Here is a 14,318-nt window from a genome sequence, read left to right as displayed (position 1 = left end):
TTACCACTGATGTCCTCACATGAAAAAGCCCTACACAATGCTGCCAGCACCTACCTTAACCCAAATGCAAACAACTCCCATATATACAACTCATCTGTATTAAAAGTCCCAAACTAGCAACTTGAATATACTGCTGCCCCCCTGCACTCCTTCCCTGTATTCTGTGATGGTTCTTCTCCCCATTTCCCCAGAGAAGCTGTACAGATGCTTCTGAAGCTTCTCTGTTTACTTCTTTTCCCTTTCAGGTTTCTAGAGCAAATGCCAGAGGACTGCTCTCATCTGCTTCTACCTGTTGCCTGCACAGGAGCTGTGAAAAGCAGGGACTCAGAGAAGAGGAATCTTTGTTGCTACTACCAAAAGCCTTGGGTGACACAGAACTAGAGGAGTGACTTTGATGAGAACTTGAAATGAAGGGCAGAATTCAGGTTTGTACTACACTAAATATGAAGTCATAAATTGCATTTTCTTGTAAAAGCAGCAAAGAACCAAGATCAATATTCATACCAGAGCAAGCAACGAGTAACAGAGAACTCAGGAAGACAATCAACAGAAGTTAACAACTAAAAAATTTATAAAATTTGCTATAGATATCTATTAGCAGACATTTGTTTTAGATCTCCATGAGCACAATGAATTAATTAATAGCTACTGCAGACATATCATTGGTTATATTAGAGAATTTCTTACAAGAACATTGTGTACTCCTTCCCTTTTATTACAACTGATGCATAAGAGAAACAGAAAACAGAAGGTACATGAGCTTACATGTTAATATAAGTCCTTCACTTTTTCTCTCCCCTCTTGGCTAACTTTTCTTTTGGATTAAGGCATTTTGATGCATATAAGGCTTTGCTTCTAAGCATACTGTGACTTCCCTGTAAATACTGCATACTTACATTCATGTTTCATCTGACAACATTTAGCTGCACCAGAGACCATTTAGTGATACTGATGGCACCCAGAGCAAACTTTTCTTAATAAATAAAATCAGATATTTATCAGACTGTTTCTTTAAAAAAGGTACAAGCTGTTTCCACAAAGTCAAATATTGCCCAAGGCATATCTGAGCTGCATGTAGCTTATCAGCACACATCAAATTCCTTCAGCTCTGCACATTCAAGCATTTCTGATTTGCAGTATTAACCCATAATTCAACTTGAAATCAAGTTTCTCGGTCCTCTTCCCAGTTCTCCCTGCTTACAACCTAATTTGGCAACTTCTTTGCCAAAATGAAAAAAAAATAAAAATACTTCCCTGTTCTTAGTTGAAAACATATCAATTCATCCCACCACAAACTTGTCACACCTCTACCACTATTTCCAGTTCTATGAACACTTTTTACACTGAACACTTTTTACATAAGCATCTATTAACTTGGAAAATTACCCCAATTTGCACAGCTTCAAAGACTTTGGTTGCACTACTTTAGCAACTTTGGACCATTTGCACAGTATTGGTTTCTTTTGGAAAGCCAGCTACACCACCTTTTATTCTACAGAAACCAGGAGGTGGTTAAAAGTCTAGTCAAAAGCTTCAAGGCAACAGAGAGCAGGAGATTTTACCTTCAATGTCTTTCTAACTGCATATTAATGCAAGGGCTTTTCCTCACCACTTGGTTTTTTTGGTTTTTTTTCACTGAAACTGGTCATGAACTGAGTAGAATGGAAAAGGTCAGATTATACCACAAAGAAACAGCACCATCAGAACTCAACATATGCTTTTCCCACAGAGCCCTAATTCCAATCCAGTAAAAATATCTTGACTCTGCCTCCTCTACTGACCCTAAAAGAAAAATAAATATTTGTTAGCTTCTCTATTAGGCTCATCTCAGAGCTTCCAATCACTGCCAAATAATTACAGCTTAACCTCAGGCACACTTCCCTGTGCTGCATTTTCTCAAGGTAAAAATTATAACCCTAAAGCAGGAAGCTTGGGAACATATAAGGTTAGGACGGAATAGCTGCCTGGGTCTTCAGAGCATGCACACACATCTGCTCACAGGGATTTAAAATGAAAATTTAGGTTCCCTCCTGCCCCTGCTGAGGCCTGTGGCTCACATTCCCTGCTGGTCCTGGCATGAGTTTGGTCCTAAGCATAAAGGAGGCTTTGGAGTATAAAAAATCCTGGATATTAAACTATTAAACTACCAACTACAGCTATAGGAATCATGGATTTTGATAAAGAAAATACCCTTTTTTCAAATTAATTCAGAATTCACCAGTTTCTCACGTACATTAAGGTCCTTAAAACTAGGCAATAAACTCCCAGAGACCAAATCTCAAGCACCTCACACAATAAAACAAGAGTTTTGGCAAAAAGATTTTTCACATAGCTACAGCCTATAAAAAAAGGTACCAAATAGGAACCTACAGGTTACTTTTTGAAGGAGTAAAAACACAGTATAACAAAAGATCCCTCTAAAAGTAACAGTAAACTCCCAGAAATCTTTTCTGAATTTAAATTCATACTTATTTCAAGTTTCCTGTGCGTCCTAAACTATCAATACAAGATCAGTTCTTTCAAAGTCCAGTTAATACGTGGCCATCAGAGTAGTAACAATATAAAACAAATCAAAAAAAAATGCAGAATTTGGTTTATAGTTCTGAAAATATTGAGATTAGCAGCATTTAGTTGTTTGTAACCGATTAAAAATATAAAACAACAAAAAACCCAAACAAAACAGAAGAGATGGGCCAAAGTTATTAAATGCAATCATTAGGAGTTTTACAAAAGCACTATATATATGTATTCTCAGTCCAGCAAAATTTCATTTGCCCAGGTGTCAATATTTTTGATGGTCAAGTAAAATAACATAAATCCTGCTCACTCACCCCCCTTCAGATTCCTCACTGTAGTAAAATGTTGGAAAGCAAATTTCAGGCAGAGCCTGGTATGATTTCATGACACATTCCTAAGGTTTGTGTCTTCCTAACCTTTCATTCTCCTATTCCTGTCTATTTTGTTTTATCCAACATATTCTCTCTTACTGTCTATATAAGAAAAAAGTTCTAACAATGTTTTAGAACTCTTAGTAACTAATTCTTAAAAAGCATTGACCTGCAGTCTGATTCATTGCTTTCTTAATTTTCTCACTTTATGATGTAAATATTGCACTCTTTTTACAGATGTTCTGTATTATCACAGGTAATCAGCAGAGATAATCTTTCCAGAACTAAAAAAAAAAATCATAAATCATAAAAATCATATAAATCCACAAAATATAGCAAGTCCAGCTAAGAGGCATGAACAATAAAGGATTTTGCATTTACAAAATACATGATAAAGTATCTAAAGGACAAAATCTAAAGATACAGAAGTGGCCTAGTGCTGTTTTCATAAGATTTGCAATTATATAAGTTGCCATTCAGGAGCCTATTAGGTCCCTAAATCTGAAAATGCACTTCAACAATACTGTACAATTTGTGGAGCAGCAGGGTAGATGTGCATTTGTATAGGTGTGAGCAGTGGAATAAATTAGAAAAGAGAAATCCTGTGCTGAGCAAGAAGTTTAACAGCTAAAAAGGAATGGAATGGAGATACAGAGGAGAAGGCAGAGTCTGATGTAGGAACAGGAAAAAGATGTCTGAGGCTAAGTAAGGGAAAAGGGAATGGAAATCAAAGAAATTATACTCAAGACAGTGAAACAAGACAAAGGCAACAAAAAGACATTTGAGGTTTGACACAGAATACAAAACTAATTACTGGCTCCATTAAGATGCAGAGGCTGTGGGTAGAGTGGCAAAAATATTCCTATACTTCAAGTGCTTTAGTTAATACCTAACCAGGTAGCAGGTGACAAGTAAAACACTCCAGTAATCAACATTTCTACCCTATCTCCCACTTCCTGGTCTCTCAACACATTCTGCCAGAACCCTCAGTGTTTCACACGTTTCCTCTGCTTCACTTCTCCTGGCTCCATCCTGGAGATCTTGTCTGCCTGCCTCTGCACTTCCAGTTTCAGATTTAATGGGACTTCCCTGGAGACCTGTCAGGGTGTCACCCTCATCGGCTGGAGGAGTCACTGCTGAGTGACACCCAGATCTTCCCTGGGGGGGGAATGTCCTGCTTTTGCAGTCCAAGGGAGCAAGAGACTGGGACCAGGAATCAATACAACCCATTTTAAGCAGCAAGAACCACCTAGTAATACCTTGTTTGTATTTCTTGAACGAGTGACACAAGAAACACTTATTTCATTCCACACAATAATTCACCACAATCAGAAGGAGCACAGTAAGGGCAACACCATCTCCCAGCTGCTGATTACATCAAAGGTTTGCAGCACAAATTCAATTTTATGATGTTAATCTCAGCCTGCCACTCAGAAATTTTCTCTGAGGGATATGATTTTTCTCTGGATTTCATTTTAAGAATGATTTTCTTCTTCTACAATCAATAAAGATATGTTTTCATCAAAAGACTCTATCTTGGCAGAATTCAATTGGCCATCTCAAAACCTTTTGGTGACACAATATTAATTAAAATAGTTTATGTTGTACCTAAGCTGGAAAATGGGGCAGTGCAAACATCAACAACTCAGAACCCTTGTGCTTTACACATTGTCATAAGGTAGGCTAAGGTAATCTTCACCTCCTTGAAGCTACTGTTTTACACCATAAACTATTATTTTAAGCTTTGCACAAAAGTATCATGAAATGCTCATTTGCTAGGGAGAAAAATGAAAAATGCAGGGAAAAATAAAAAAAAAACATTTTCTAGAACTGTTGTTAAAGGATTCAACAACAACAAAACCAATGATATAACAGCCATTTAAAAGAAGTTAGAATTACTGAATGTGAGCTGGTTAACTTGGTTTTAAATCATGTATCAAGAAAGCAGTATACATAGAAAGTTTATTGGAGAAAGAAATACATTAGACAAGTGTGTGTGGAGCTATAAAAGATACCTCTAAAGAAATTTTTTTTTTTTTTTACTGTCTGTAATATAGTGTTTGGATGTCCTATCAACTACAAGAATAGTTATCAAAAGAAAATGTAATATTGCTTAAACACTAATACAGGACAACACACACGGGAATTATTGGCCACTTCCAAAGCCTTAAGCACACCTATAATGTCACTTATCTTCTGTGGATTCTCCTATTCAAATGGTGAAATGCTTTAATGAAGCAGAGCTTTAATCAGGCCTTAGGACATTCACCCACTGATTCTTACAGGAGAGCACATAGGACAGAAAGTGGCCATTAGGTTCTGTAGAATGTAACCTTTGATTTCTACAAAATTGCACCTTACTGGCTTAAAGACAGGTTTTAACTTCAGTTTTACACACACCAAGTATGCCTGCCTTCATTTCATGTAATAGTTTTCCATGTGAAAAAGTGCTACTTCCTTATCTTAGTAAGGAGAAAGCTCCTTAGATTTTCCTAATTATAAACTGTCTTTTCAGCAGAGACATTTATGTCCTTTAAAGAGTCAACAATCCCATCATAATCCCACATGAATCAAAGGGCCTACAATAACTTGGAGTCAACTCCAAGTTTATGGCCTGCATAACTTGGAAAGTGCAGACAGCAATAACTTTTAAGTCTGTGTCAAGACTTCCAGTAGATGCAAGCAACTGCCACATGTAATGTATAAGAGAGTGGATTTATTTTCATTTTTATGAAATATCATAGATTTTGTAATAAGCAAGGCATAATTAAACCTTAATCAAGTCTTATTTACACTGCTTTAACACGAAGTATATTAAATCTGGTAAGGTCAGGAAACATGAAATATAAAAAAATTAGAAAAATCTCAAACTGTGATGCATCAAAGCTTTAAGTTATTTTGTCTTAAGTGACCTTGAACTCATGAAAGATAAAAAAAAAAAAGTTCATCACAAAGGTGATGTTTTTGGTTCAGCTATAATGTACACCAGGATGTTTCAATATCAAACAAAAGTGAAATCAGATGCTGGAAATAAAACTACAACATTTCATCAGCCTTAGGTTTTTGTACAGCAGTGTAATGATCAGTGGTGTGAACAATTGCTACATAATGACCATTTCCAACCTCTGACATAAAGAACTCCTTTTTTTTTTCCACATTGCTCCTTGAATACCCCTAATTACCAGACAGGCCTCTATGCAATGCTTGCTATGGGGCGTACAGCTGTTTAGTGTAAACAGCTCAGAGTGGTTTATTATATGTACACAGTCAAATCTGCTTAAGTAAAAAGAGACTGTTTATTATGGAGCAGAAGCAAAGTCCAAAACTGATTCAATGCATTGCAATGCATAGATTGCTATTTTCATTACAGTAAACTTCTAATTTTAGCTCTGAAAATTATCGTCATAAAAACCTGCTCTTGTCATGTAATCAAACCTATCAACCAGCACAAACCTTTTGAGCAGACCTAGCTCACCATGACAGCCATTTTTATGATGAGTATTCCCACAAGATCCTACTTCTGTTCCAGTGGCATTGGCAACATGCTCAGATTCCATAATATAATAAGAAAACACCACTACTGCTCCTAACAGTAACAAGAAAAGCAATTGTAACAGAAATACCACAAGGTTCATAGTGAGCCATCCTGATTTATTTCTTAACTAAGCCTCAAAAACCTCTAACATAAATATGAAAACAGTTTTATTTTCAAGAGGAAATATAACAGCTGTAAAACCAATAAAAATTTGATTCTACTCTAAGGTTTTGTTTTACTTATTAAGGTATCACTAAAATAACACAACAGCATTTTCCCATTTCAGTGAGCTTGCTGATGTGTCCTCACATTACTGCTTTTCTCCAGGAAGTCCACTGAAAAAAGAGACTCAAAGACAACCGACGGAATATTTATAACTCCCTGGATCACTTGCAATCACTTGCAATCAGGAGTCCCACACACCTCCCCTAAGAGAAGGGGTTGAAATACACCAGTTACATGGTTGATGCTCACATACAGGGGACCAAACAAAGCTCCCAGAAACTTGCATGAAATTTACCTTAAGTAAGAAAACAGACGCCGCACCAGTCAGAAAGGCTTAGCCCCCATCAGAAGAGCTCTCGGGTACCCAATATTACCCTTTTCTTGGCCGCAGCAGAACCCAGACGCCCCTCGGGTCGCTCCCTTGCGGCACGGAACCAGTTTGGCAGCCCCAGGGCAAATCCCAGGGAACGGCCCCAGGTTTCTCACCGGGACCCACCCGAGCCCCGTTGTGGGGCCGGGGATGCCAGCCCGGCGCTGGCAGCCTGCGGGGAGAAGGAGCCGGGCGGGTGAGAGAGGAGCAGCACCTGGAGCGGAGCCGAGCAGGAGAGGTGCCGGCACAGCCCCTCACCTCAACGGAGCCGCTAGCGGGGCCGTTCGACGGCAGCGAGAGCGCTGAGCTGAGGAGCCGCGAGGGCTTTTATGCCCTTGGGAGCGGCTGCAGCTGGTCCCGTTCCCAGCCCAGACACCAGACCCAGATGGGCCGGACCCAGGGCGGCGCGGGCCGGACCCAGCTCGCGCTCCCCAGCGCCGCCCGCAGCTCGCGGGTCCTTCAGTGCTGTCAGAGCTCTCTGAGGGAAGGGAATTGAGGCGGCAGCGTTGCCCTGACCCCTTAGGGCACAACAGAGAGAGCAAGCGGCTCCCAGAGAAAAATTACCGGGGATTAAAACCGGGCTGCCCCTCCGTACTCTGATTCAGGGGCTACGGACCTGGGCGAGGCTGGGATGCACCCGGTCCATGGGGGGGGGGGGGGCTGATAGCTGAGGAGCCAACCTACCCCTGAGGGCCCCCGTGCCCAGTCGTGAGACACAAGAAACTTTCCTGCTGTCCTCCCTGCCTTAAGTAAGGCGAAAAGAACATTTCCGCTGGTAGGAGCAGCGTGGAGGTAAAACCGCAGGTGTTGATGGTTCCATTGAGGAAATGGGTGCAGGGCGGCGTTTGGAGCGTCCGGGCAGCTGCTCCGAGGATAGAGGTTGATTTCGTACAGGTGTGAGAATCGGGAGCAGCTGTGGGTGTCAGTATGGGAGGGCTGTAAACCATTAAGCAGGGCACGGCGTGGGGGTGGTGGGTTTGCACCATCTGAAGATATTAATTTCTTTATTTCTGTTTGAGAACAGTCAATAAACTATGATAAGGGAATGCAGCAAAGGAAAAGTGAAGTCTGGGTCTTTGTTCAAAGGTCAGTCACAGAGAAGCAGCAGTTTGCAAGAGACTCTTGTGAGGAGCCAAATGGAACTGGTCCTACAGAATGCAAGTGAGTTCATCTGAAAAAAGCTGACATAGACCCATAGAGATAGGCCTGTAAACAAAATAATGGGACTTATCACTATTAAAATGTTTTTTTCTTTCATATTGTGACTTTCTGGGTTGTTTTGTGTTTTTTGTTTTGTTTTTTTTAATAAAGAAGTTACATTGCAATGCATAGGGAGTTGGTGGGTTTTAAGAGAGTTAAGCATACTTCTAGTGCCTGCAGTTCTCCTATTTCAATGTACTTAATGTGGTACTTAAAGTATGCATTGTTTTTGTTTTAGTGTTATTGAGTTTATGTTTACAGTAATATTGTTTCCCTGAGGTATCTATCTTAAGATAAATATAAATATTCTAAAATATGTTAACGTCATTGCAGTCTGCACGTACGAGTCACATTTTGGAGGTAAGTGAAGGCAGTGAAAAAAAGAACCATGTACAGTTTGTAATATTTTGAAGCACATTTCTCTCAAACTTTTGCTTTTGTTTGTTTTAGCTGTTTTGTAATTCAGATTTCTGAAGATTTTTAATGTAATAAAATAAAAAGCTTTAAAGATGAGACTTCTTAAATTGCTTCAACTTATGAATGATTTTATGTAGGCACATTATAAACTCTGAATATAGAACTTCAGTGGATCTTTGATGGGCAACTTTCTCAGGTAAGAATGAACGTGGGCCCTTGAAAGTCAACAGTGATAACTGGAACCTTACCTGAAGTTTCTGTAGTCAAAACACGAAGACAGTGAAATGATTGTATGAGAGCAAGTAACCTAATGGATAAACTAGATATTGCTTGTGCTTTTTGGCACTTCATGTGAATTGTGAATTCTGCCTGTGAACCTGAATAAATGATTTTGACAGCCTCTCCTTAATCATTGATAGATGGAGGTTTCCATAAGAAAAACTGTCACATACATTTTAGCACAATTTAACACAAAGGGAAGGTCGATCCAAAGACCTTAATTACATCTTATGCTCAGAGAGGGACATGAAGCTGTGTGATTTCTATTTTGTCTTTCATCACCATATTTGTTACCTTGGTAAAACGAATAATTTTATAAAATTAGTACACATATTAATACCATTTTAATATGTTTACAGTGTACATGAAAAATACTGGCTATAAAAGCCATCTATATCATATATACTACTTGTATTTCCATCTATTCAGACCTTCCATGCCTTGTATACTATTTGTGTAAAGTTTTAATTATTAATTTTGGAAAGAAGTGACTTAGCTACTACAGAGCTAAATATGTAAATAATTAAAATAGCATTTTTATGGCTGTGGCTTAACATGGAGTGTTTTTCTGCACTGGTTTTATAGGAGCTATACTGCTCTTGACTGCTGTAGTGGTAGTAGGAAAAGTAATCAGTGTTAAATATTTGATCCTTTAAGTAGTGTTCTCCTTCCTTCTACAGTATTCAGTGATTTGGGTATTTTAATGTAAAAATGGTAAAATTTTTAGCATAAGTACAAACACATATAAGCATTAAGTTGGAGGTGATGTGGCAAAGACAACACCCCTAAAGGAAGATAAAATTGCAAAGATTAAGTATTTGTATTTACATCTCTGCCTTGTGGCCCTGGTTCTTGGTGAGAACCTGCAGTGTGGGAAGAACAAAATTACCACAGACTCATCAACCTGCCTGCTCTGATATCAGCTGGGTTTGCACATGAAAACAACCTGAGAATTACCTTATCTCAAAATACTTCTTATGAATAACTTATGATGTTTGCAGAATATTCATGAAGTCCGTAATGAACCATAGCCCAAGCTAAATAGATCACAAGCTGAATTACCACACGTGCCAGCTAGCAAGAAGCAAGAATGTGAACAAAGTAATTAAAACTGGTCACAGTTTCAAGCTCAACAGAGATCACTTTATTTTGGAGGAAAAAGGAGATCTGGACAGTTGGATCTGCACAAGAGAGAGAAGAGCAGTTCCCAGGTAAATGAATATAGAACCAGAAAAGCTCTAATATTGCAGGCATGGGGAGAATCTCATCTGAAGGAAATGAGACATTTCCAAGGCTGAACTTTTTGCATCAAAGCTACATCATCAGTTACTAATTTGGATATTGCTTTCACGTGCTGTCACAGAAGGTTTTCATTTTAATTCTAGTTCTTTTTGTAATTTTTAGTTTGACATGGAGACTACTTCCTTTTGTGCAAACATCATTGTAACAGAAGGGGTTAAATGAGATCTTGTGAAATATTTGTCAGGTTCTTTTGTTGAAGAGGATTTCTTTTGGCTTGGTGAGCTAGTGCTAGATTCAGAAATGCAGAAATGTTGTTCAGAAATTCCATTGCCAGCTTAGGTACTGGTCTATCTGGAGACATTGTGAGGCTAATTTTTCTTTCCAGTGTTTTATTTTCCCCATCTCTAATGTGATAAATAATATATTTACTTCCATTATGAAAAGCCATGAAACCTGTTCATGAAAAGCACTTCAAAAAAGCCCTTGATTTTTAATTTTTTTTTTATATATATATAAAAAGCTGGGCCTATTTTTCATGTTTTGATTGTGTAGGTATTTATGAGTTTGTATTTATCACTAAAAAAAAAGTTATGCTACTCTATACACCACTCAGACCATATAATAATATAGACTCTGTAATTATTGTAATCCATTAATTTATCCAGCTTTCTTCCCTTCAACTACTTCTAAGGATTTTTGTCTTTATCTGAATGGGTAGAATAGTAATTTCAATGACTGAAATATTTATCTGGCTCCAATTAGCAATCAAGGCATGTTTTTCAGCTAAATGAAAGCAATTAGTGGTTAACAACATTGTTGACAGATGTCACAAACTGAAATATGGAAAAGCATTAGCTTAGATTACATTAGGGGAGAGCTGTCAGGTGCTGAGAATTTATTGTATTATGTATAATGTGATGAAAAAATGGGCTATTGTTTTGCAAAGATAAACTATGGTTATTTTCACCCTGGGATAAACTTCTGGAGACTTCAGAATGTTGTTGATTAAATTAGTGCTTTTATGAGAATAAATTGGATAAAAGGGTGAGATAAGGCTATACTTTATACATTCTGGAATGAAAGAAATCTTTTAATTTCTTTCTTATTGGGTGTATGAACATGTAACTTCATGTTCTGGGAAACAATAATGCCATATCCCACAGGTCTGAAAATGGACTACTTTTACAATGTTATTAATTTTTAAAGATTACTAACAATTAACGTTTTTGTTTATTTATTGTTCCGATACAGGGGTGTGATTTACCCTTTGAGACGCCAGGGGGAGAAAGGAGAAAACAGGGAGGAAAGGTAAATTTTATTAACTGCTTGGGTTTGCTCAGAATGGGGAAAAAGGATTTGCTATTGTTGAAGGGCAGAAGGCATTTAGACTTGCAGAAGAAACCTTATTTTTTTCCTCCTCGTGTTTTTAGATGTCCTTTTCTTGCTCTAATTACATCATACTTCTGCCTTAAAAAGTTATTTGCATAAAATATGTGTTTAGTTTTTGTTCCTTGTGTTTTTCTGAGGGAAGTGTGGAATACTAAATAATATTTTTAGGGGTGAAACATAAGGGAACTTCGTAAACAATTTTTCCCACTTTAAAAATTCTTTATAATAAGCATCCTGACCACACCTTTTTTAGTTTTCATGCTCCTGTAAGATCATATAACGTAGGCAATTATAGCAGTAATATTTGTTTCTACCTGAAAGGAGCTTATAGGGAGGTGGGTGCTGGCCTCTTCTCTCAAGAAAATAGTGTTAGGACTAGAGGAAATGGCCTAAAGTTGCTCCACGGGAGTCTTAGACTTGATGTTAGGAAGAATTCCTTTACTGAGAGTGCAGTCAGGGGCTGGAATGGGCTGTCCAGGGAGGTGCTGGAATCACCATCCCTGGAAATATTTAAAAACTGTATAGATGAGGCACTTCAGGACATGCTGTAGTGGGCATGGTGATATACATATATATTTTTATTTTATTCAGGGAGGAATGTAGATTGATGGACACAATGATCTATTTTTTTTAAATCTATTTTTAAAAAATACATATGTTTAATATTCTGTGTTTTGAGAGATAAATAGGATCTGAAAACATCTGAAGATCATTCAGAAATGAGAACTTCTCCAGACCAAATCAGACACTAGCCACTAGGTGTCTCTAAATATAAAATAAAAACCAAGAATACAGCTAAGGCTGCCTAAGATCAAGAAGAGAGATTCAAGAGACTGATAAAACATTTTCTTACACAGGGAACAAACCTGCACTTTGAACAATCAGTTACTGAGTAGAAATGTTTGGTTTGGCCTCTGACGAGCTAAATTTCAGCATTATGAAGGAGGGTCCTTCCTTTGTTTCCTGTTAGAAAAGGGTAAGTGGAGTGCATTAAACTCATTTATCAAGGAGATTCTTGAGAAGCCCAGAACACATCTCCTGTTATTCCTAGCCAGAGTTGTGCTGATCTTTTGGAGGCAAGGACCAAACTGATCTGATCTATAGTTTCTGTCTTCAATATTGCTCATATTTCCCAGAAATAACCTTGAGAAGAGAATTTTCTGCTTATCCTGTTGCTTTGATGTCTCTCTGCATAGCATATTTTGTTGCAGAGTTCATTATTTCTTTTATCACTTATTGAGTCTACTGATAATTATAGTATGCACCTGAGATTGCAGAATATATATCTCTAAAAGGTAGAAATGAGCTGGCTAGAAAAACTTTTTTTTTTCTTCTTCCCTGGTTAAATTCCTTCAGCTTGGTTTCATCTTTGTGTTGTTATGATCACAATAATGACAATGCAGCTGTATATCGAGTTACATCTGAAGAACATTTAGTTTTTTACAGAATTTCTTCTCCCACTGGTTTTCATTTTAAGCCAAAGATTGACCTCAAGCAGAAGGCAAACTGTTCATCTCCTGGTCTTCTGAAGAGATTAGCACATTTCTTCATGTGCTAGTGTAAGGAGATGCTGATGAATATTAATTTACAAAATTAATTTGGAAAGGAGGAAAAGCCTCCTTCTCAAGGGGAAAGAGTTAAAATGTTTGTTTCAAGGTCACAAGTTTTTTTATTTTGTTTTTTTTTTAAATACACATTGTAGCCAATATACAAGCAGCCAAGAAAAGATGGCTTCATAATGTGCACAGATAGAAATGCAGGAGATGTAAGGAAACTGCTTCTACACTCTGAATTAGTAATATTAACTGAAATTTGGCTATTTTTTTCCCCCACCAAGTTCATTTTTTAATACTCTCCTTTACAACTATCTTAAACCAAAAAAGCAGTGTTTTCATTTTCCTGTGAGAGTCAAAAGGTTATCTTCCACATGTTTTTGCAGTCAGTATTCAAATGTGCTCTGTTCCTTGTTTTTATTATGCAACACATTATACTAAAATCTATGGCCATGGTTGTTGGATTACAAGTATCCTGTAGAGGAGGAAATTCCTGAGAAGAACAATGTGTTGTTTCACTGCCAAGTAGGTAAATCATCAGACTGAAATCTCCTTGCTTTTGATGAATTAAGTCAAAAACACTGGTGAGCTTCAGTTTGCTGATATGTGCTATGTAAGTTGATATAAAGAAAGAGAAGTAAAAAAAATAAACCAAAACCCAGATTTTTACAAAAACAGCTAAGTTCAAAAATTAAACTAATCATAATAATCATGCCTTCCTCATTTCAGCTGAGATTTTGAATGGAAAAATAGTTGCATGCATCTTCTTTAAGTGGATTACCCAACAGGTATCAGCATTGTGCCTAATTACTCCCTGATATTGAACAGAGTGGAGTGAAAGTAAAGACAGTTTTGATGCAGTTTAGATAAAAATGCAAAGTATATAAAATTCCTTTTTTTTTTAATGTCTGCCTAAATTCATGATTCTGCACACAGATCTGCTATGTTGGGACTTCTTAGTTGAAGTTAACTTATAGGACTGAAATGTAGTTATCAGGCATTAATTAAGAAATAATAGCACAGAAGAGGAAAAGGTGTGATGAAGGGATGACTAAGTAATAGGGTAATTACTTAAGGTACTGAAACTGAGTTTATGAAACATGCATGTTCTATGCCCTTTAGCCAAACATCATCCTGACAGCTTGTTCCAGCTCAATGCTTTTTATTTTGATAAATATAATAAATGCTTTTTCCCAATGAAAGAGCATTTGCATGTGCCT

The 14,318-nt window shown here is 37.5% G+C and overlaps 1 protein-coding gene and 1 long non-coding RNA gene across 3 annotated transcripts in view; one reads left to right on the top strand and one right to left on the bottom strand.

The window, feature by feature from the left end:
* Positions 1 to 7,147, bottom strand: part of WDR72 (WD repeat domain 72) — a 111,303-nt gene extending 104,156 nt beyond the window's left edge. Inside the window, exon 1 of the mRNA XM_071755151.1 lies at positions 7,023 to 7,147. The gene's annotated coding sequence lies outside the window, so the exon portion shown is untranslated. The remainder of the gene's footprint in view (positions 1 to 7,022) is intronic.
* A 2,845-nt stretch (positions 7,148 to 9,992) lies between these two features.
* LOC139800640 (uncharacterized) lies at positions 9,993 to 14,303 on the top strand. 2 transcript variants are annotated; one of them, XR_011727854.1, is made up of 3 exons: positions 9,993 to 10,125; positions 11,408 to 11,464; positions 14,035 to 14,303. It is a non-coding gene; the product is annotated as an uncharacterized lncRNA (long non-coding RNA). The 2 variants fall into 2 exon arrangements; XR_011727853.1 differs by lacking the exon at positions 9,993 to 10,125 and adding an exon at positions 10,143 to 10,433.
* Positions 14,304 to 14,318: the final 15 nt, after the last annotated feature.

This window comes from Heliangelus exortis, chromosome 11, assembly GCF_036169615.1.
Source record: "Heliangelus exortis chromosome 11, bHelExo1.hap1, whole genome shotgun sequence".
In the NCBI taxonomy this organism is placed as follows: Eukaryota; Metazoa; Chordata; class Aves; order Apodiformes; family Trochilidae; genus Heliangelus; species Heliangelus exortis.
Note: the sequence above shows the minus strand (reverse complement) of the source record. Positions and strands in the feature narration are given on the sequence as shown.